This window comes from Myotis lucifugus, unplaced genomic scaffold, assembly GCF_000147115.1.
Source record: "Myotis lucifugus unplaced genomic scaffold, Myoluc2.0 scaffold_329, whole genome shotgun sequence".
NCBI classification, from domain to species: domain Eukaryota; kingdom Metazoa; phylum Chordata; class Mammalia; order Chiroptera; family Vespertilionidae; genus Myotis; species Myotis lucifugus.
This window is the reverse complement of record NW_005871377.1, coordinates 650,188-674,189: the sequence shown is the minus strand read 5'-3', so window position 1 is coordinate 674,189 and position 24,002 is coordinate 650,188. Positions and strand designations below refer to the sequence as shown.

At 38.7% G+C, this 24,002-nt stretch overlaps 1 protein-coding gene across 11 annotated transcripts in view; it reads left to right on the top strand.

The window, feature by feature from the left end:
• The window catches only part of IKZF3 (IKAROS family zinc finger 3), a 74,045-nt gene that overhangs the window by 24,128 nt on the left and 25,915 nt on the right, over window positions 1-24,002 (top strand). The window lies entirely within an intron of this gene.

Sequence of the window (24,002 nt, the reverse complement as noted above, 5' to 3'; positions counted from 1 at the left end):
TAACTCTGTGCTAGGAATCTGAGACTAAGACCAAATATATTTTTGTATTACACCACAGGACACCCTCTGGTCTTTGACCATGAATCTCTTATAGCAAAAGGATCATAAAGGTCAAGAGATCCTGGAATAGGGGAGGAAGAACTTGCCTCTTGCCTTCAGGGTTCTTTCAGCTGTTCTAATAATTAAACCTATAGGATGCAGGTTAACCAGAGAAAATAACCAAATCTAATCACGTTCATCTGTATGGGGACCCTACATACATGAGAAAGTCAAAGATCCCACATTGAGAGGTTCAGAGACAAAAAGGGAAAATGAGGTATATATGACATTCTGAGCTAAGGTTGAGGTAAGATACCTCAGGACTTCAGGGGATCTTAAACAATCAATGTTTCAATTATTAGTTCCAATTCTCTATGAAAATATTATTATGAGCAGGCTACCTCTCTGCCCATTGGTTGACATTATGGGCTATAAAGTGTATGCCTTGGTCTGAAGAAATATGACTTGGCAGTCCAAATTGGTGCAATGGCTCCTGTTTCAGTTCTTTTTTAGTACTCTGACCATTTGCATCTACCACCAGGTAAGCGAAGTCTAATCCAGAGTCAATGCTTATTTTGTCAAAAAACCATTTGTAGTCCTTTTGGGGCTACTTCCATTGGTTCCGTATAATCCACTTGTCAGCTATGTGCCGGGCCTTCTTCCTGAGGAATCTTACCCATAGTCATCTGCAGCCTCTGTATCACTTGTTAATAGAACAGTTTGGTTGGCATTCTGAGCCTCAGAGGGTAAAAAAGGAATATGTCCAGATTCACCTCTCTTCATTTCTGTGGTCCTCAAATGTCTACTTATTTCATGAACCCAAGTGGCCACCTTAAGCAAGTACATTGCAATATTTACTCATTGGTTCTATTCACCTTTTCAAACCTGGAAGGGGGTTCTTCTGATGGGTATTGACATGCCCTACTTTAATGCACCCATCATATTCCCACAGTGATTTCCATAAGGCAGTGCCTCATATGGGCATCCTTTAATAGACCAAGTTTTCATTGTCCTTCCGCATAGCCATATAGCCAGACTATTGGCCAGGCTATTGGCCTTGACCCATGAATTCTCCTGGTTCATAGGTTGATGCTCAACCACTGAGCCACATCAGTCGGGCTATATATGTGTTTCTAAAAGGAAAAAATGTTTCTTGGGATCTTTTGTCTTAGATACTTAAGGAATCAAGTAATAGAGTTCTACGTCTAAAACTTCTGAGATTCAAATCACAGCTTCAACTAACATTCCAGCTCTGCCTAGCTATACTTTAATTTGTACTAGTTCTTAACCACAGAGACTGAAAAATGCTGCCTGGCACAGGATGTGGTCATTTGTGCTGAGGAAAGGCATATGGTGTTGTACCAGCTTTATGCAATTTCTTGAAGGTGACATCCATGGAGCCACACTCAGAATGAGGCAAATAACTACCATCAGCTTGCATTTTTCTGTTAGGGTTTCTTAGTTCTGGTAGGTAATGCCATTAAGTATATGTTTGAAATGATAGTCCCTATACAACATTTGGTCTGAAAATTTATAATTTATGTTAGAATTTGCTATGGGTTCAGAGATAGCTATGAGTTTTATATTCTCAAGTAGTTGGGGCGGGGGCGAGGAGGACAGATTAAATACCCCAAATAAAAAAGAAACCATATAATTTCTATTCAACAATAGGAATTTAAAACAAATATTGTAAAAACCCATGTGGTTCTAGGAATCCATACAATAGTTTGCGGCCTCTGAATTAGACCTGTTCCAGAAATGCTTCCAAGAAGAAAAGAGAGAGATTCAGCCCATGTGATCTACTTGTTTTGGGTCACTTTCAACTGCTGTAGCTGCCTTTGCTATTTCTATCACCTTACCTTTAATACATGTCAATGGATTGATGGAATATCTGTGAGTTTTTCTCAGTTATTAGGCCTCTGGGAGTGTCATACAGTACTTGGTATAAACTAGAAGGTATAATCAACCATTCTAAATAATTTGGGAGAGAAGAAATGGTTCTTCTTTCTAAGCCTGATTTAGAAAGAAATGAATAGGTTAACTTTAGTGTTGAAAAAGTAATCCATTATTTCATGATTAAGCTCCAAATTGATTACTGTATTATTAATGTTGGCATTTAATCTGGGTCACATACATTTGCAACAGGTTATAACCAGGCCTCTGCCTTTTATTTTATTTATTTTTTAAATATATTTTTACTAGAGGCCCGATGCACGAAATTCGTGCAAGAGTAGGCCTTCCTTTGCCTGGCTGCTGGCACCAGCTTCCCTCTGGCACCCGGGACCCGGGCTTCCCTTGCAGTCCGGAAGGACATCTGGTCTAATTAGCATATTACACTTTTATTATTATAGATTGATTTCAGAGAGGAAGGGAGAGGGGGAGAGAGACAGAACCATCAACAGGCCCCTGCCTTTTAAAAAAACTATAATATGAACAGTATATTTAAATTATACATGCTAAATTATAAAATAGAATTGAAAAGTAGGTGGTGTGGCTCACTGGCTTAGCGTCAACCTATCAACCAGGAGGTCACAGTTCAATTCCCTGTCAGGGCACATGCCCGGGTTTCGGGCTTGATCCCCAGTAGGGGGCGTGCAGGAGGCAGTTGATCAATGATTCTCATCATTGATGTTTCTCTCTCATCATTAATGTTTCTCTCTCTCTTTCCCTCTCCCTTCCTCTCTCTGAAATCAATAAAAACCATTTGAAAAAGAGAGAGAGAAATGCAGTTAAGGGCTGCATAACTAAGGTAGAACCTCAGCTTTTTATTTTAGTCCTTCTTCCTCTGAAATTGGATCCTCATCTTTGCCATTTCCCACTTAGAATATGGAAGGAAAGATTCTGTCCTGGCATGTATGTTTTGAAGTTGTGATTCTACATGCATATGCTGGTGGCATTACTTTTCTGTCTTTGAATAATTAGGGAATATTTATTTGGCTACTAACTCCCTGCATTGAACACACTCTACTGGCCCCATTTTCAGCAGCCCCCTGCCAACCACCATTCCTTTCTACTTACACTAGCAGTTTGTTCTGAAGATGCTACGGGGCAAAAAGTACACAATGTACCTCACTATCCATCAGCATCAGCTATTTACCCTAAGTTGTACATTTACCCTTTGTTTAGTTTCATAGGGCTTCTACTACAAATGACCGCAGTGGCTGAAAACAACAAAACTTTATTCTCTTACAGTTCTGGAAACCAGGAGTCCCAAGCAAGGTGTAAGCACAGTCATTTTCCTCTAAAGCAGCAGTCGCCAACCGGTGGTCCGTGGCCCACTGGTGGTCCGTGAGGTCCGAAAGGTTGGCAACTGCTGCTCTAAAGGCTCGCCCTTTACAGGCTCTAGGGAAGAATCCTTGTCTTTTCCTAGCTTCTGGTAGCTTCTAGCTATCCTTGGTGTTCCTTGGCTTGTGGCAGCATAACTCCAGTCCCTGCTTCTGTCAGCACATGGTCTTCTTCCCTGTCTTCTCTTCTTGTAGGGACACCTGTCATTGGATTAAGGGCCTGTCCTAATCCAATGTGACTTCATGTTAACATTGACCTTATTTCCAAATAAGGCCCCATTCAGAGGTTCCTGACAGACATTAATTTGGGGGGATATTCAATGCTAGTACTACATCCTTCATCTCCCAAATTTTTACAACTGAATATAAAATATACCTGGTCCTCATGAAATAGATTTCTTTTTAATTAATTGTACAGTGGTGATCAATTAGTGTATTTGTTTAAGTACTTTTGCTGTGTAAGAGTTAGGATAGTACCTAATTCCATGAGAAAAGTTGAACTTGATAATTTTTTGAAAGGCCTTGCATTTTCTCTCTTGCAATACCTTATGTGAAGCTTAAATCAAAGATAAGAACTTTCATTAGAAAGTGTGCTCAAAAAATTTTTCCCTCTTAGGAGATAAAGTTCCCATCTTCAGTAGCTTTCCATGTCAGAGTCTCAATCTTTTTTTAGGTGTACAACTTTTTTGCACTCATGAGAAATACAAATTACTTTGATGCTTCTGAAAGGGGAGAGAAAAAAACAAGCCACATTTGCGGTTTATGGATGCTAATTACTGCTACATTCAGATGTGTGAAGGAGGGGCCTATGGCTGGAGCGAGCTGGGAGAGACCAAGTAAGCCTCGCCTAGGCGCTCACTGAGGTTCCAGCGGTACTGCTCATACACGCAAATATATGCTTCAAAAGGAAGTGCCGTTTTTTATCAAAATATTACATCTCTCAAGCCCAGATCAAGACCTGTCGCTCATGGGATGCAGGGGTTATCTTACAAAATCAGCAGTACTTTGCTGCAGCAGTTCACTCACAGGGGATTTCTGTAAGTACAATGACAGAGAGGCGTTATGGCTTCTACTGTGTCAACGGGTAAGTTCTGTTGGTGATAAAACCCAGACACTTCTCCTTGAATCTTTTAAACAAAAACATCATATTAGAATTTTTTTTAACCAAGCTGTATAGCACAGTGAACTGCAAGGAACTTATAGGAAGATATTTGGCATCTGCCAAAGAGAAAGGGATTGCTATCAAGGTTGACAGAAAAATGGGCCTATCCGCTGTCCTTAGTGGGTCTTCTGAGACTCTTCCCCTCCTTTTGCTTTTCTTTAACTGTGGAGCAGTAGTACTGGTGCCTCCTTGCAGTGAAACAAGATGAGTATGAAATAAAATGGATTCCAGTCCAGTTGGTTAGTGGTATATGAAATACCTATATGTGCCTGCTAACTTGCCTAGCATCAGTTCTTGCCAAGTGAGTTCATCTGCTCAAAGTTTGACACCAGTCATGATGTCCTGGGCCATTGTAGACCCTGGTGCAATTTGGTAACCACATGAAGGCACTCTGCTAAGAGATAAGTGAGGAGTCCCAGTGATGTGCCACAGTCAGCTCATAATCCATTGTTAAATTTTCAGGAATTTTTTGTGAGCTGGCTGACTTCATGTTGGTAGCTTGAAATAGGCCATGGTGTTTATACCACTGACATCAGCAAATGCTACAGAAAAAAAAGCCCGTCCTCCACTCTTTGATTTGTAAGCATTTACCAGCACACCATTGGACTGAGGAATGAAATCCTGTTCTGGTTCACTAGGTCATCGTTTTTCATAATTTGTCAGAGGGGCTTTTCTTTTTCTTGTAATTTGCACGAAGGAGAATAGTTTTGGAGATCAGATGAGTATATGAGTTCTCTCCACAAAAAGGTAGATAGGATTCAAAAATTTCATCTTTAAATATGGAGGTCACATTATTGTAAATTTAATTAAATATAGGAGTTTGGGCTAGATACTGTTAGAAAAAGCATAAAGCAACAGCAGTGAAGTTTAGACTAGACACAATTGACCATACATTAAATTTAAAAAGTCCCAAGTGATCATGAGGCAGTCACTTCCTACCGAATCCCATGGCATAAGAATTTTAGCTTGCTCCTGTCAGAGACGGGAGGAGCAGAGAACAACTGGAGGCAATCACCATTCCTGTTGGATCCAAATCCATACATATGGCGTTGTGGCAGGGTCTCACTGTACTTTATTGTTTACCAAAGAGTTGACGAGGTGGCAAGGATAGAGTCTTTTTTAGTCTTATTCCTTTATGCTATAGTTTGGGGTACACAGTAAAAGCTCATTATTTCTTCTTCTCTCTGCCTTTCTACCCAGCCATTTATCCATTCATCTCCTGCATAGTTCCTATTGCTCACTAAATCATTGTCGGTTACATAAAGTGAAGAAGAGCATAGTGCATACATCTTGACAATGTGGTCTTTTTTTAGCAGTGTTCTTCAACCTGGGATAAATGGAAGACTTTCCAAGGATTACATGAATGTGGATAATTTTAAGAGAATTAATTGCCAGGTCTTCAATTTCATTATGTGTTCTTTCCTAAAACTCTCTGCCCAATAAGGCTGGTGTAGTTAAGGTTCTCCTTTCTCTCCTCCCGTTTCACAATGATCCTTCTCCACTCTATAAAGAAAGGCGTATCTCTTACTTATTTGCCATGAAATACTAGTATACATACTTCCAGGATGCCAAAAAAAGGGTCGATTGGATAATTCCTTTAATAAAAAACTTTCATAAATGCATCTCCTTTCATCCATCTCATTCAAGAGATACATTCCCCAAATTTTTACTTTTTATATTTAATAATTATTGATCAAGATTTGTAATATACCTATATTTTATCAATTGTATGCTAATAATTATAATAATAACTCAATCCAGAAGAAATTTTCTAACAGAATGTCATGGTAACAAAAATATTTTTAATTTATATATATTGTTGTTGCAGAGACATGTGACAGGATTAACAATAGAAGATGCAAGCCTAAAAGAATAGTAGATATGGATAAAATTCTATGAGGAAAGTGAAATTGAAATAAAAATTTAAGGAGAAAATTTATGATTAAAAAAACTTATGTATTTTAATTTGTGATGGAGTAGATCAAATCACTAAAATGTATATTCCATTAGATACATTTGAAAGGGTGCAATAACAATTTAAACCATCATTATTTACAATAAACAAAAATTGTTTTAGGCCTTTAAATGTTTTATTTGGGTACCCTTGAAAGATTTTTGAAAAATTTTGTTTCTTATACAAAGTAGATATTAAATTGACATCTAAAATTTTTATTATAATCCACAAAAAATTTAAAGGCTAACCATTGTCATATAAAGTATAGCACAGAGGCACCTTTGATTTAAACCTGAGCCTGTTTAAAGGCATAATACAAAGATTCTCACCCTGAGATTTCAAGATTTGAGAAACCTATTAAAACTATGGGAAATTTTGTGTCTATGGGCATGTGTACATTTTTTGGGCAAAGAGTATAGTTCTTAAATGAGGTCTAAAACTCAGAAAAGATGAAAAAGCCCTGACCAAAGTGTGTAAGGTCTTAAGGCGTCTTAACTTTGCTATTTTTATAATAGTTTCATATGTAATGGACTATAGAATTGCTGCCAACATAACCAATTATGGTTCAGTTTTGTATGGATATAAAATAATATATACTAATTATGAAAAAGTCATGTGGTAGGGTACAATCCCCCTTTCTTCAACACCGACCTGAAACCTGTCTTAGAGCAATCTTTTTATTTTGTTCCTTGCTGATTCAAAGCCTTTTCTTTTCTTAATTTTGATGGAAAAAGTTGCAAATGCTTCATCCATAGTAAAATGCTGGATGGAAATTTGGAAAAGTTTTGAAAAGAATAGACATCATCTGCCCTTGACAATTCTGTTATGTGGTTCCTTCCAGCAGCATCTAATACTCAATAGTCTAGTAATAGGTTGGCATAGTGTTCAGGCTTAGAAATAGGAAAATTACATTTGGAAATTACAATTCCTTTAATAAAATTCAAATGACAACACAGTAGTATTAAAGCTTTGGATTTTAAAGTGTCACACACATAGCAGATTAATGAAGATGTCAGTGCCAGGCCTAAAGGAGGGCCCTGGTAATCCACCCCTTGGTGTATAACCTTCAAATACCAATAAACAAGATTATCTGGATTTAACATGTGACCTTTCTCATTCTGACTGGTAGGTCCAGATGTTTTCGCATTCAGCTGCCTGGTTGAAATCTGCTTTTTAACCAACAATTGCAATTGGATCTAGATTTGAAATTTCAGGAATGACGGTCTTAAAAACTAGATTCTGCAGTGAGTGATGCTGTCTAAACAGTAACCTAGGGAGACCCATGATTTAATAATTAAAAATAATTTGTAAGCTCATGGTAGATATTTCACTGTATTAGTCAGTCTTGATGGCATTAAAGACATTGACAAGATTTGTTAGAACCAACCTTTTCTGCACATGCATCTACAAAAGCAGAAATCCCAGTCATGCCTTTGTTACCCTTTGTTAACCTCAAGGAAGTTCATGGCAGCCCCAGAGCAATAGGAAAGGCTCTTAATTAGCTTCTCTTAAGTCAGTCTAGGCTTGTGGCCATGATTCTGTCACCAAACTTTGGACACAACTTAATGTACCTTTGTTACCTCTCTTCATTGCTTGGAGCCCAGAACTATTTCTGGCTTTTTTGTTAATCCTCACCTGAGGACATTTTTTTCCCATTGATTTTTTTGTTTTGTTAATCCTCACTGGAGAATATTTTCTCCATTGATTTTTTTAGAGAGTGGAAGGTGGGGGGAGAGACACACAGAGAGAAACATTGATATGAGAGAGACACATCAATTGATTGCCTCCTCCATGCACCCCAACCAAAAATGGGGATCAAATCTGCAACCCAGGCATGTGCCCTTGACTGGGAATCAAATCCACAACCCTTTTGGTGCATGGGCCGACTCTCTAACCATGTAGCAACACTGGCCAGGGCTCTGGCATTTTTATATGAACTGTTCCTTGCTCATTATCACCTTGAATTTATGATTCTAGTCCTTCAGGTTATACAGGGTTCTCTCTCTGATACTGTATAGAAAATATAATTTTTTATTTTCTTATCAGAGTCTCAGTGAACCCTCAGAGAACTTCCCCATGAACTTTATACTACTGTTGACTCATAGGTCCAGGATAGTGCTCATTAATTAAATAGTAAAGCCTAGTAAAGCATACTAAATTATTAACAATAGAAAGTGAGGCCTAAAAGCACATAAAAAGACATATAAAGCACAAAATATTACAAAGGAGTAATATAATTAGAAAACTATGGATATTTATAGATTTTAGAACAATTTAGAAAGAGCAAAAATCAGTAATTACTTAGGTGTTCTCTGAAGTTGATAATAAAGTAATTAAATGTGGGAGATGTCCTGAGGCCAGCTCTTTTACAGTTGATTATTTCAGCCTGCACCTTGTGTTGTTGTTTTTTAATCTTCATCCAAGGAATGAGGATATTTTTTCCATTGATTTTTAGAGAGAATGGAAGGGAGGAGAGAAATCCTATATAATAAAAGGCTAATATGCAAATTGTCCCCGTGGGAGTTCAACTGGGAAACCAGGAGTTCGAGTTCGATCTCTCACTATGACGTGCGCTGACCACCAAGGGGTGGTGCGGAACATGACGGATGACCAGCAGCAGCGGCAGGGCACTGAGGGAGCGAGGGAAGGAGGAGACAGGGAACCTGATCAACCCTGATCACTGGCCAGGCCTAGGGACCCTACCTGTGCAAGAATTTCGTGCACCGGGCCTCTAGTATTTATATGAGAGAGACACATTGATGGGTGATTGGTTGCTTTTGGATTGATCCTGCAACCCAGTTATATGACCTTAACCAGGTTCCCAATGCTCTAACCACTGAACAACACTGATCAGGGCTGCACTTTGTGTTTTTTAACATAACACTCTTTGAAAAGGGCATGAAATCAGTTGTATAGGACCGAAAGGAGTTAAAGATAGTCTTATGAGGATTTATCATATGGAAGTAGCTCAAAAGGCTACACTTATTATGATGTTTCTTGTAGTAGTGGTGAATGAGTAGCAGAACTCTCAAGACAGAGTCAGTATCAGTATAACTAGCTATCAGTTAGGTTTTCTAAATCCTTTTAGGGGTCTTTTTTAAAAAAAACAGCTTTAATCCTATATAATAAAAGGCTAACATGCAAATCGACCAAACTGTGGAACGACTGGACGCTCAATGCAGGAACTGCCCCCTGGTGGTCAGTGCGCTCCCACAAGGGGAGCGCCGCTCGGCCTGAAGCCGGGCTCATGGCTGGCGAGCACAGTGGCAGTGGCAGGAACTCTCTTGCCTCCGCAGCAGTGCTAAGGACCCACAGGGAGTGGGCCTAAGCTGGCAGGCGGACATCCCCTGAGCGGCACAGGTCAGGCTGAGGAAACCCCCTCCCCCCAGTTCACGAATGTCGTGCGCTGGGCCTCTAGTGTGGTTATAACTTGCATACCTTTAAGTGTTCAATTCAGTGATGTTCAGTAAATTTATAGAATTGTGCAACTAGTGCTATGTTTTAAAACATTTCTTTCACTTGTTTGCAGTCAATCCCTATTCTTGCCCCTCTGCCCCAGGCACCCACTACTCTGATTTATGTCTCTATAGATTTACCATTTCTGGCTATCTCTTGTAAAAGGAATAATAACAATGTGTAGTCTTTTGCTTCTGACTTCTTTTCATTTAGCATGTTTTTTTACGTTTATCAGGTTGTTGCATGTATCAGTATTTTTTTCTCTTTACTTCTGAATAGTATTTCATCATATTGGCATAGATTTTGTTTATCAGTTCACCAGCATTCTGATTGTTTCCATTTTTTGGTTCTTATGAATAATCCTGCTGTGAACATTTGTGTACAAGTCTTTGTGTGGACATATGTTTTCATTTCTTTTGAGTAGATAGCTAGCAGTGGAACTACTGGGTTGTATGGTCAATTTATGTTTACTTTTGTACGAAACTTGTCTATATTAGTGCCCTGGCTGGGTAGATCAGTTGGTTAGAGCATCATCCTGATAATCCAAGGTTGTAGGTTCAATCCCTGGTCAGGGCATGTATGAGGAGCAACCAATGAATGCATTAATGATGTATTTTTCTCTCTAAAAAAATCAATAAAATTTTTAATAAAAAGAAACTGTCTATATTAGTTATCAATTGCTATATAACAAATTACCCCAAACCTTAGAGCCTAAAACAATAGAAATTTATTATCTCAGAAATACAGGCACAGCTTCTCTGGGTCCTCTGCTTCACAGTCTCTCACAGGGTATTGACCTGGACTGTGGTCTGGTCTCACCTGAAGGCTTGATGAGGAAAGGATCCATTTCCAGACTCACTCCTGTGATTGTCAAGATTCAGTTCCTTGAGGGTGTTGGACTTAGGGCCTCATTTCCTCCCTGGGCGTTGACTAGTAACTGCCTTGGGTTTTTGCCATGTGGGCTCTCTAGTTTACTTCATCAGAGAAGCACCAGAGAGAGAAAATAAGAACAAGCAGAAGTCACATCTTTTATAAACTAATAACAGAAGTTATTTACCATCACTTTTGCCATGTCCTATTAATTAGAAGCAAATCACTAGGTCCAGCCCACATTCAAGGGGAGAAATTATACAAGGATATGAATTCTAGGAGTCAGGAATCATTGGGAACCATTTTAGAAGGCTGCCTACTCTAGTACCAAACTTTTTTCTAAATGGCTGCACCGCTTTACATTCCCACCAGCAACACATTAAAGTTCCATTTTCTCCACATCCTCACCAACAATAATTGTTGCCTGTCTTTTTGATGATAGCCATTCTAGTGGGTGTGAAGTGATGTCTCATTGTGGTTTTAATTTGCATTTCTCTAATAACTATTGATGTTGAACATCTTTTCATTTGCCTATTGTTCATTTGTATAATGTCTTTGGTGAAATGTCAATTCAAATCATTTTCACAGTTTTAATTTGGTTATTTGTCTTATTGAGTTGTAAGATATTTTCATTTATGAATCATGCTTTGGTATCAAATCTAAGAAATCTTTGTGTAGCCCAAGGTCACGAAGATATGTGTCAGCTACTATCCTAGGCTTGTATATACATTACTTTGCCTACTTTAATTACTGTAACAACCCTGTTAGGTGTACATATTATCATCATTGAAGAAATGAAAAAATTCACAGAAGTCAAGAGACTTGCTGAGATCACACTGCTAGTTAATACAAGTTGGACTGACATTCTTACTCCAAAGCCCATGCTCTTTCATCAGAACTTAAAAACAAAAAACATTCAAATATATTTTCAGTGGGCAAAATAAGAGGGAAATAACATATTGTTCCTTTCTTATCATTACCAATACTCATTCTGATGCTATTTGAATACTGTTAGTAGAAACCTCTCTATCCGTGATTTTTCTCTCAAAATATATTTTTTATTGTTGATAGTATTACAGATATCTCCCATCCCCCCCCCTTTACTTCCCTCCTCCCAGTCCCTACACACACCCCAGGTCTATCCAGGATCTTAAAAGTTGCCTTTTGAAATAAAAAGGGGTGTGTATTCTAGTTTGTTGGTTAGATTTCATTCTAGTATTATACTGCCAGACAGTATTTCTTCCACAGTTTCTGGTGGAGCTAGGATGCATCTTTGCTTGAAGCCTTTAAGTGTTGCTGGGCAGCTGTTAAACAGTTGTTATACTTTACCCCCAGGGATGAACATGTTCCAGTGACAAGATAGCTTATTCCCTTATGTGCTTTTACCGTTGTACATTCACCTAGGACAAGTGAGTGCTGAGTTTCTTTTCATGTTTCTTCGTGCTCTATTCCATTATGAGAGAGAGAGAGGGGGGGGAGAGAGAGAGAGAGAGAGAGAGAGAGAGAGAGAGAGAGAGAGAGAGAGAGAGAGAGAGAGAGAGAAAGCAGAGAGGAAGAAAAGTCCGAATAATATATTTTGTACATATTTTCCCCCCAGAACCTAAACCACTCTCTTTATTAGAAAAGAGGTTAAGCCATGCTCCAAGTAAAAAAGACTTGCTATAGATGGTAGTCAAAGTCCTTGGGCATCCACTGGCTCTATTGTGACCACTGAAGAATCTTAGATTTGTCCAAGTGGTTGCAGCCTGAGAACACTAATTGTTAATGTCATCTGTCACTAGAGAGCAACCAGTGGGTGTATTGCTGCTGCTTTTTAAAGGGCAGTTTCTCTGACAAAATGTAGTCTTCTGACATGCTCTCATATTTAGTATGAATGTCCGTTTTTATAGTTTTGAACGAGTAATCCATTTCTTCCTGGAGGCACTAGCTCCTTGCAAATTTCATAAAAAACATTATTCACTTTGTTGATAAGAGTCCTTTTTTTTTTTAGCTCCTTTCTCAGCTGCCTGACCAACAGTCTCTTGTACATATTTTGTTTTAATCAATTAATCTTTTTTGTGTGTGTTTAGTTTATTGATTTTTAGAGAGAGGGGAAGGGAGAGGGAGAGAGAAATACTGATGTGAGAGCAAACCTTCTGCATGCCCCCTACCAGGGATGGAGCTGGCAATTTTTTGCTGCATGGGATGATGCCCAACCAACTGAGCCACACTGGTCAGGGCAAAAAAGAGCAATAATTTTTTTTTTTGGGGGGGGGGGGCGTGGAGAGCAAGAATTTTTTAATACTTAATTCTTATATCATTTCCTTCTCTTCCAAAAATCCTATAGCCTTTGGGTCTGGTTGGCATACCTTAAGTAAGAAATGCTATTTATTGTGTTTCTCTGCTTTGGCCTAATATACTAGCCTTAGGCAAAATCATAACCTGTGCAATTTTTTTTAACATCTCTACCTTAATGTTGTACTTGAAGTAAAGAACAGAATAATTATCTGCTCCTTCCTGCCTTCTTGCTTGCTTTCCTTCCTTCCATTAATTTGGTAAGCAGTCACTGAAATGTATGCCAACCACAGTGCTAAAGCTTAAGAATATAAATGGAATAATAATGGCATCAAGCAACCATTGTGTAGAGCAGTGGTTCTCAACCTTCTGGCCCTTTAAATACAGTTCCTCATGTTGTGACCCAACCATACAATTATTTTCGTTGCTACTTCATAACTGTAATGTTGCTACTGTTATGAATCGTAATGTAAATATCTGATATGCAGGATGGTCTTAGGCGACCCCTGTGAAAGGGCCGTTCGACCGCCAAAGGGGTCGCGACTCACAGGTTGAGAACCGCTGGTGTAGAGGGAGAAATGAGGAATACTATAGGAGGAGCAGGTTTAAAAGGAAGTAAAAAGGAGAGAAATAATGAAATAGGTTGCAGATTGTTAAGTGTGAAACAAGTGTAAGAAATCCAAGAAGTGATTGGAAGTATCTGTTGGGCTCAGCAGGAAAGACTTGGCTGGAAATACAGATTTGAGAGTCATCAGCAACAAAAAGTTGGATCAGGAGAATATGTAGAGTGAAAAAAAACATAAGGTTCAAGAAACAGGACCCTGGAAATCATTCACACCTGAGACAGAGAAAGAGGAATAAACACAGGGAATAAATAGATGAGGTAGGAATAGGACCAGGCATGAATAGAGCTCAAAGAAGAGGTTCAAGAAGCAGGGACTGGTCAGGGCATCCTATTCCAAAGTGGTGGAGTAGGAGGGGCAGAAGCCAGACCACTGTGGGCAAAGAAGTCAACTGGAGAACTGGTTGATTCTGATGTATCATGAGGAGAAACTCTGCATACTACAATTCACCTTTAAAATGTTATAGAGAGGTACTGCTCAGTGGTTAGAGTGTCATCTTGCAGACTGAAGGGTCTGGGGTTCGATTCCTGGTCAAGAGCATGTACCTGGGTTGCAGGTTCGAGCCCTGGCTCTTGTCGGCATGTGTGGGAGGCAACCGCTCAGTGTGTCTCTCTCACGTTGATGTTTCTCTCTCTCCCTCCCTTCCATTCTCTGTAAAAATCAATGAAAAAAAATGTCCTTGGGTAAGGATTAAAATAAATAAGTAATAAAAATAAAATGTTATAGACAAGTTAGGGAGAGGTACGCCAGATTGACTTACTTTTCTTCCCTGCCAGGTCTTATTATCATTAAATTGGTTTAGGTTGCCCAAATAGTTCATTCATTCATTTATTCTTTCAATATCTATAATAGCTGGGCCCTCTGAAAGGTTCTGGGGTCACAAATATTATTAAAAACTGGCCCCTGCCTTGAAGGTCTTTCTCATCTTTATGGGAAATAAATATGCTGTCATATAACACGACACATATTATGTATACCAAGAACTTCTTAATGCTCTGGATGTAGAAGACAATTCATTCCTTCCCTTACTCATGATCCTGAGTTTGGTGTTGTGACAATCAGAATATTTTCAGTCAATTTAATTGTATTTGGATGACAATTTTTGGATTTTTCTAAGAATCATGTTTTAATATGCTTTAAAATTTTTTTATTCTGTTCAAAGAAAGAGTGAATATTTTATACAAGGGTATTATGAATGAAAATAAAATTTCATCTAGATTTATAATTGAAATGTGTACTAGGTACATACTTTAGTCTATCCTCTATTATGTTAAGCAACGACTAAAGCCTTAACCTCATTAAATGCATTTTCATTCATTAACTTTCATTGGATAACAGTTATTTTTTAGAATATTATAATACATAGGTTAAATGAGCAATAGAAAAACTTTATAGTTATAATGGACAGAAATGAAAAACTACTTTATATCCGTGTACTTAAAAAAAAGAATATATATATATATATATATATAATTGATTTCAGAGAGGAAGTGAGAAGGAGAGAGATAGAAACAACAATGATGAGAGAGAATCATCGATTGGCCGCCTCCTGCACGCCTCCTACTGGGGATTGAGCCCGCAACCCAGGCATATATCTTGACCAGAATTGAACCCGGTACCCTTCAGTCCGCAGACCAACACTCTATCCACTGAGCCAAACCAGCTAGGGCATTTCTTTATAGTTTAGAAAAAACTTTCACACATCATGGTTTTCAATCCATACAACTCAAATAAAAAATTCACCTGGTCCCATATCTGAAGAGCTTAGCCCAACTGAGCAGCTCATACCTTACCTACTGCTCATGTGTAGTGTATTCCTATTGTTAAAAGTAATAAGTCACCGAGCCGGTTTGGCTCAATGGCTAGAGTGTCGGCCTGTGGACTGAAGGGTCCCAGGTTCAATTCCAGTCAAGGGCACATGCTCAGGTTGCAGGCTCGATCCCCAGTAGGGTGCATGCAGGAGGCAGCCCATCAATGTTTCTCTCTCGTCATTCAAGTTTCTATCTCTTCTTCTCTCTTCCTCTCTGAAATCAATAAAAAAATATTTTTTTAAAAAGTAACAAATCTTCTCGTTCTAATGGGAAAGCAAGGAATTGCATTGAAATTATTAAGCAAAATTATTTTTTTATGGCAATGCATGAGCTATTCGATAGTTGGATAAAAAGACGAAGATTAGCCTGGCTGGAGTGAGTGAGTTAGTTGGAGCATCATCCCGTGCACTGAAAGGTTGCCCGTTTGATTCCTTGTCAGGGCACATACCTGGGTTGTGGGTTTGATCCCTGATCTCGGGGCGTGTACATAAGGCAACTGATTGATGTCTCTCTCTCTCTCTCTCTCTCTCTCTCTCTCTCTCTCTCTCTCTCTCTCTCTCTCCTTTCCTCTCTGTAAGCATGTCGTCTGGTGAAGATTTAAAAAAAAAAAAAAGACAAAGACTAATGTCATTAGTAAAATTGAGGGTGATTCCTTGATTCCTTAGCAACTGAAACTGTCTTCATGTTTTAATGCTAGTACTCTTTAAGGGCAAATTAGATCTTTAAGGGCAAATTTAAAAGTTTGTGTTTTAATGAGAATTTAAACCAAACCAAATATTATACTGCTATCTCTTAGTATATAAGATACTAATATTTTATCACTTATTGGTCTGATTCATCTTTGATAGTTTTTCCCTAACTTTAAAATAGGTGTTTTAAAAATTACTAGATATCTTTAAATTTTAAAGAAGAGAAAAAAGAAAACAGTGGATTGTATAAATCAATGACCAAAACTTTCATTTTAATTGAAGCTTTATAATTTTACTGGTTAGCAGATATTAAAACTTCTTATTCTTTAGTTCTCACAATATCATTGTTTTTCCCCCTCCTCACTTCACACATAAAAATGTAAATTAGAAAATGAAAATGACCCATAATTTCACTATTCTTGTTCATAATACAAAGAGGCCATTGTGGGAAAAGAGAACAAAATTTTATAAGGAAAACTGTTCTAGTTCATGTATTTGTGCTATATTGGGTCATAGCAACAAACTCTGTAGACTAAATGTCTACAATCCATATATCTCCCATTTTGCTCTTTAGTGCTTCGAGCTTCTAAATCCTATTAACAGCTGTCAAAACCTGGTAAACTATTTAGATGCTTCCACAATTTGTTTAATTGGATAGTTAGAAAATGGCATGCTAGAAAAGCCCACCCCCCTTTCTTTTAGCCTGGCTGAACATCTGTAGCATTAGGGCCTCATTATCTCTGAATTGGCATAGCAAATCAGTGGCATCATTAAAATGCCACATTAAGATGATTAAGCTTCTTTGTTATCCAGTTGACTTTTGCATGTGCTGAGGATTTCATGGTTATGACCCCCAATCCTTGTAAAACACTAAACAACATCACCCTTTTGTGTCTTCCCTGTCTAACAGCCTTTATTTATTTATTTATTTTGGCGGGGGGAGGGGGGGGGTCCCTTCTCACAATATCTCTGGCAAATATAAGGCTGTGACTCCAAACTTTGTCCTTCTTTCAGTTACATCTCATAGTTCAGAGTGGAAATTCAGAGCCCTCTTTTTACACTGGGAAATTCCTACTTACAACATGCTAAAACACCCAACTTGCCTGTTCTCTTTGCCATCTTTGAGAGGTTCTTCCCTCCAACTGAGCATTTTATGTGCCTGTAAAAACAAACTGAGGCACAGTTGGCTGAGACTGCTATTGCCCCTGAAGGATTTAGATGTTGGATCCTTTCCAAGACCCATTGTTTTTGCAATGTCTCAGGTGAAACCAAAAATGTCTACTCTGGAGTGCAAGCCTTTCATGTGATAACCATCACCCCAGGAAATGAAACCATGTGCATCAGCCCCAGTGAGCCAAGCCTTTGTTCTCTTCAGCTACAAAATTCTCAAAATTCTCTGGGGTGTGTGTGTGTGTGTGTGTGTGTGTGTGAGTGATCTTCCTAAGAGGCCTTCAGAACATAGACAAAGATGGAAGCAATTGTACCCTAGAGTAGCTCCTTTAGAAAGAAGTTAATTTTCTATAGGTTAGATTCAATTTAGACATATTTTGCTCCCCTCTGGGAATGTTTAACAATTACCTTTATCAGCAATTTGTGGTTTGGTATATCCCTTTCTCCACAAGTTCAATTATAAAAGATTTATTCAGGAAACCTTTAACATTCTTTATTGTGGTATGTAGCATACATACAAAATGGCAAATATAAATATATGTATAGTTTAAAGAATAACAAAATAAACATCCATAAGAAGCAAAATATTGCTAGGGCCTATGAAGATTCTTGACAATCTTTCAAGGGGCAATTTTAGCTGTGTGTCTAAGAAACCTGATATATATAACAAGAGACTGGAATTTACAAAATCAAAATTATTCACATTACAAAAGCTTTATTCACTTTACAAAAGATTTCGGGATACTGTAGGGCAGTTCCTCAAGTATACTCAAGTATTTCTTGCTAGATTTTAAAGATTTTTTTGCGTTTAGATGTTGCCAGATAAACATATCTCTGAATGTATAAGGTAAGTCTGTGGAACAATATTATTGGTTATACATATAACCTTTTATGAACACATCAACTATACAAGGTGAATCTGTAGAGGTTAATAACATTTAATATAAAGTAGAACAAAGTAGGTATATGAGAAAGCACAGGAATTGGAAAATTTTTTTCTAATTTAGGATATCAAGGAAGACTGGAAGCAAAAGCATTTAAACAGCATCTGGAAGTTTGGATAGAATGTTGATGTGGGGGAAAGACTGGAGAAGAGGCTTGGAAAACTGTGATTAGTCATATTGCTACTGTGCTTCTCAAACGTTAATGTGCATAACAATCATTGAGGATCTTGATAAAATGCTAACTGATTCAGTGGGTCTGGGATGGGCCCTGAGAGTCTGCATGTCTAACAAGCTCCTCCTTGGACCTCACTTTGAGTAGCAAGGTTCTAGTCTAGGAAAAAGGATGATTCAAGGAGAGTAGTGAGAAATGGGATGATCAGGTATCGTCAGGGCAGGTTCTGGAGAGGCCCTTTTGAATATCTCACTAAGGAGTTTGGACCTTATTCTGTAAGCAAAATGAAATTATTGCAAGTTTCTGAACAACGGTTTTAGTGCAACAGGATGGTTAATCTGACAATAGGATATAGTATAAATAGAGGTCACATACTCTGTGGGCCAGTTAGGAGGCTAATGCAGTGGTATATTCACGTACTAAGTATTCTGTATATACTTGATGCAGAATACTGTGTTAAACTCTACAGCAGTGGTTCTCAAATTTCACTGTGCCTAAGATTTACCCAGAGAGCATGTTTTTAACGCAAATTTCCCAATTAGTAGATCTATGGTGAGACCCCCAAATTTTCTATTTTAAAACTACACAACCTCTGGTCTTACATAAACAGGTTAAGCAATGTTACAGGGGATACTAAGTTAAAAAACCAAACCAAACCTGTGTATCTTCTGACCTCAGATAGTTTCCATGTTCATACAGGAGATGAGGCGAGTTTATTAGTAACTAAAAAAAGGATAGATTGTTTTGTAGCTGAGGGAACCAGGGACGGCATATTGGGGGGAAATTACATATTAGTTTGGCCTTAAAAGATGTGTAGGATTTAGACCTGTGGCAATGTGGGGAAAGACCTTTTAGGCAGTAGAAATAATGACATCAAGAATACTTAGTTGTTTAGTTTGGTTCATGACATCTGAGTAATCAAAATGAATGTTACAGTCCTAGCTGGTTTGGCTCAATGAATAGAATCTTGGCCTGAGGACTGAAAGGTCCCAGGTTTAATTCCAGTCAAGGGCACATACCCGGGTTGCTGGCTCAATCCCCTGTAGGGGGGGCTGCAGGAGGCAGCCAATCAATGATTCTCGTCGTTGATGTTTCTATCTCTCTCCCTCTCCCTTCCTCTCTGAAATCAATAAAAATATATTTTTAAAAAATCAATAAATATTACAAAAGATAGGTTGGAGCCAGATATTGAAAGGCCCTTTAAAGTCTTTGTTTCTGAGTTTGTATTTTATCTTGTTGACAATGTAGAACATTGAAGAATTTTAACAGGGCGGTGATATGCCAGAGCTATCATTTAGGAAGCACAATATGGTGGTAATGCATAGGATGAGCTGGAAAGGAGAGAGAGAGGCAGGGAGAACAATGTGGAGGCCACCACAATAGATCATGGAGAGGGTCTGAGATTTAGGATAATGGGCATGCAGATTGGACAGAGGGTACAAAAACAGAACCAATAAGTGATTAAATGTGGGGCACAAACAAGAGGAAGGAAAGATGACTGTAAAGATTCTAGCCTGAATAACTGAGAAGATAAATAGGAGGCCTTTGGAAATAGAAGTCTGAAGAAGGGGAGATTATACCTGGGGATATATGTTTGGGGATTATTCATATAAAATGCTAGTTAAAGCCTTAAGAGTAGATGAAATTGCCATAGGAGAGAGGGTGTAAGGGGTAGGGGAGAGAGAGTTAAGGACAGTAGGAGGCAGAGGGAGGAAAAGGAGCTATAAAGAAGCAATCTGAAAGTCAAGGAAAGAAGATAGTTTCATTGGAAAAGTATAAGTAGAGGAGAACAGGAATAGTGATCTATAGTGTTGGGCTCCAGAATAATTGGGGAGAATAGTACACAGAAGGCCATTGGATTTAGGAATCAGGAAATTATTGATTTTCAGGGGCGCAGAATCAGTGAATTATGCAGGCTGAAGCCAGATTACAGGGAATTTTACACCAGTTTTGAGGCTATAGGAACAGTAAGCATAGATTACTTTTGTAGTACATCATCTAGAAAATAATTTTGAGGGAGAATGAGTATAGTATAGATATGATGAAATGAGAGGTTAAACTGAATTGCAAATGGAATGGAAGAGAGGACTTGGCATTTTAGAGAGCCTGAGAACATAGAATCTATAGATCCTGGAGACTGACTTGATGTAAGATTGAAAGGAAAAGAATTCCAGTTTCAAGGCTTGGAGACCAAAAGAAGGAATGCCATTTGTAAATATAAAGAAGCCATACATTAGCTCTATCGGTTTGGCTGAGTGAATAGAGCACCAGCCTGCAGACTGAAGGGTCCCGGGTTCGATTCCGATCAAGGGCACATGCCCAGGTTGTGGGCTCGATCCCCAGTGTGGGAAGGCAGCCGATCAATGGTTCTCTCTTATCATTGATGTATCTATCTCTCCCTTTCCCTTCCTCTCTGAAATCAATAAAAATATATTTTTTTTAAAAAAGCCATACATTAGAAGCAGGTTTGGGTTCAAAGATGGCAAGTTTCATTTTATATATATATAGCTAATATGCTAAGTGTCCAACTGTCTGACCGGTCGCTATGACGCGCACTGACCACCAAAGGGCAGACACTCAATGCAGGAGCTGCCGTGATGTGCACTGGCCATTTACAGAGAAATGGCACCGCAGACCTGGTGCCCACAAAACACTTGGCTTCCCCCAAGTGGGACACAGGCCCCACCACCACCCTGGAGTGACAGCCCACCAAATTGCAGCCAACTCTGCCGAGACACCATGGCGCAAAATGTGGCCCACACCCAGCCCAGCTTGAAACGGTCACTGTGGGCTCTGGGTAATGATGTCACATAGCAACGCCCAGCTTCCTCTCCCTAGTGACTAGCCTCCTTGTAGTTTCTTCAGCCCAGGAACACGACTTGCTTTATAGACAGGTGCAAACATTTTACACTAACCAAGTGTCTCCGAAGTGTTTTCCTGTGCCTCATCTCATTTGATCCTCACGGAAGTCCTAGAGTAAGTAGATAGGAGACTCGGTGGAATCCTGTTTTCTTTTCATTAGCCAGAAAACGGAGATTTAGAAAGCTTAGAAACTTGACCCAACTGAAAAGAAGTAAGAAATGGTGGACCTTGAAAATGACTTCAGGTTTTCTCACTGTGCAGAATATAGTCAAACACTGCTACAGTTAAATATTTTACCCTTTGTTCTCCCTGCGTGATCTACAATAATAATCTGCTTTGTGTTAATATTTACTGCTGTGTTGCTGACGATTACCTGAAAGAGAAGTTGGGGTGCTTCACTGGGCTGGAAAAAGTTTAGCTAAATCAGAAAGCAGGTCTAATTAAGCAAGTTTATTCTATATATATAAAAGGCTAAGTTGACTTACACATGCACGATACATATAAAGCTCTCGCTGACACCATTCGTACGCGTGTTTCCATCTGTCATTGTCGATCGTAAATTTGGTTGACACTTCAATTATAGAGAAAGAACGAATAGCGATATTAAAATATTTCTTCTAATTTCCTTTCAATGTGCACAAATTCGTGCCCCAGGCCACTAGTGTATTAATATTTTTAAGAGTTAATAAGTAAAATGCCCTCTTTTTCTCTGTTCCAATAAATCTACCTCCTAGGGCAGTGGTTTTCAACCTTCCTAATGCCGTGACCCTTTAATACAGTTCCTCATGTTGTGGTGACCCCCAACCATAAAATTATTTTCGTTGCTACTTCATAACTGTAATTTTGCTACTGTTATGAATCGTAATGTAAATATCTGATATGCTATATGTGTTTTCCGATGGTCGCGACCCACAGGTTGAGAACCGCTGTCCTAGGGGATGGAATCTCATCCTTAGAGCAGGCTAGTGTCTTTCTGGTGGTTTTGATGAACTATATTTGGAGGCTGGGTGCTAAACCCAATAATCTCTCAGGAATGCCAGCTGTATCTTAGATACTAATATATTCTAATATTTGACTCTGTTTACCTTCACATGGTAAACCATAATGAATTGTTGATCTCCTATAACCATACAGAGAAGCCATCCAGATTTTTAATCTAAAACTGGTAAGACCCTAGCCCTGGCCAGTATGGCTTAATTGTAACTGGTAAGGCCCTAAAGGCAAACCAACATCTATACTGAGAACTCTTTTGGTCCAGTAAGTCCAAGGAACTTCTCTAATGCCTATCCATTTTCCCTTAGGGGCCTTGTTCTCAAATACTGTCTTCCTTGTTCTACAGCTAAGTCCCACAGGACAAGCATTGAGATTTTATCTTGAGCCTTGTCAGTGTAGTCTTGAGTTTTAAGTCAAGTTCATTGAAGCCAAAATCCTGAGGGAAGGAGCAACTAATTCTCTTATGTTCTGTGTTTTTAGAAAGACCCAACATGTTGATCTTACTCGTTTTAAATTGTCACTGACCATGGAATGGCCTAGTCTGTTCATATTAACATTTATAACCCAAATTAAAAGGATTATTTTCTGCTGGCTTTTTTCTATCTGCTGTTTTTGGTTTTCTGTAGCTGAAGTTTTCCGTTGAGGTTCTTTTTAACGCCTACATGCAAACTGAAGAGCACTCAAGCTTTGGTGGGATATCACCCACAGCTGGAGTGATGGAGGAAGGGAGGAGAGTACACACCTCAGGTGCATCCTTCTCTTAAAAAAAAAAAAAAACCCAAACACTTAAGCAAACAAATTCCATCTGAAAGCAGGCAAGACCTGTCTAGAGAAAGAAAGGAATGAACCTCTTTCCATCTAGGAAATGGATATCAATTCATATATAACCCAGATGCACAGGATGAGCAAATTTGAAAGATGTTGGCACTGTCCTGCAGTCCTACATCTCTTTTAATCAAAGAGTGAGAGGTTGTGAACCATGAACCGTGGTGAGAAGTGGTGGAACAGTGTTGCAGCAATGGCTCCTCTGTTGGTGGTTAGGCCCTGTCTTGCTCTATTAAGCAAACACAGTTAATATAGATGAAAGGTAAGCTTGATAGAAGTGAAAATTGAAACTTGGTTGAAGGTAGTAAGCCAGGCACAGCTGCAGTTGTACTTCCTCCTATGTGGCAACAGGAGCTGCACTCACTGGTGTTTTTGAAGGGATGTAGTTTTTTAAAATATCTTTTCTTCAGAGTGTTTTGGTTTTTAACATCTACACCATTGGTGAGAGAGTGTGGAGTGTGGAATATGTCAGTAATGAGCTACTTAGACTTTATGTGCCGAATGTGTGAGGTCAAATCCAACTTCAGCATTCTAATCCTATCTGTTAACTGGCCCTGTAATCGTAAACAAATCACCAAGAACATCTCTGTTCCCAGATTTTCTTATCTGAAAAACAAGGAATTTAGATAATCTCCAAATTCCCTTCCAGCCTTAAAATTCCATTGATTTATGATTCCTCACGAGGAAGTATAACTTCCAGTTTCTAAGTACAAATATTTTAGAAAGTAAGCATTTCTGCAGCATGTTTTAGATATGAAAATCCCTTACAAATGTTTATTATTATCACATCAGGCAAATATTAGGTTTGGTTAGTGTCAGTACATAGATTTGCCTTGTTCATTTCTTATGTTCTTATGTTGCAACTCTTTTAAAG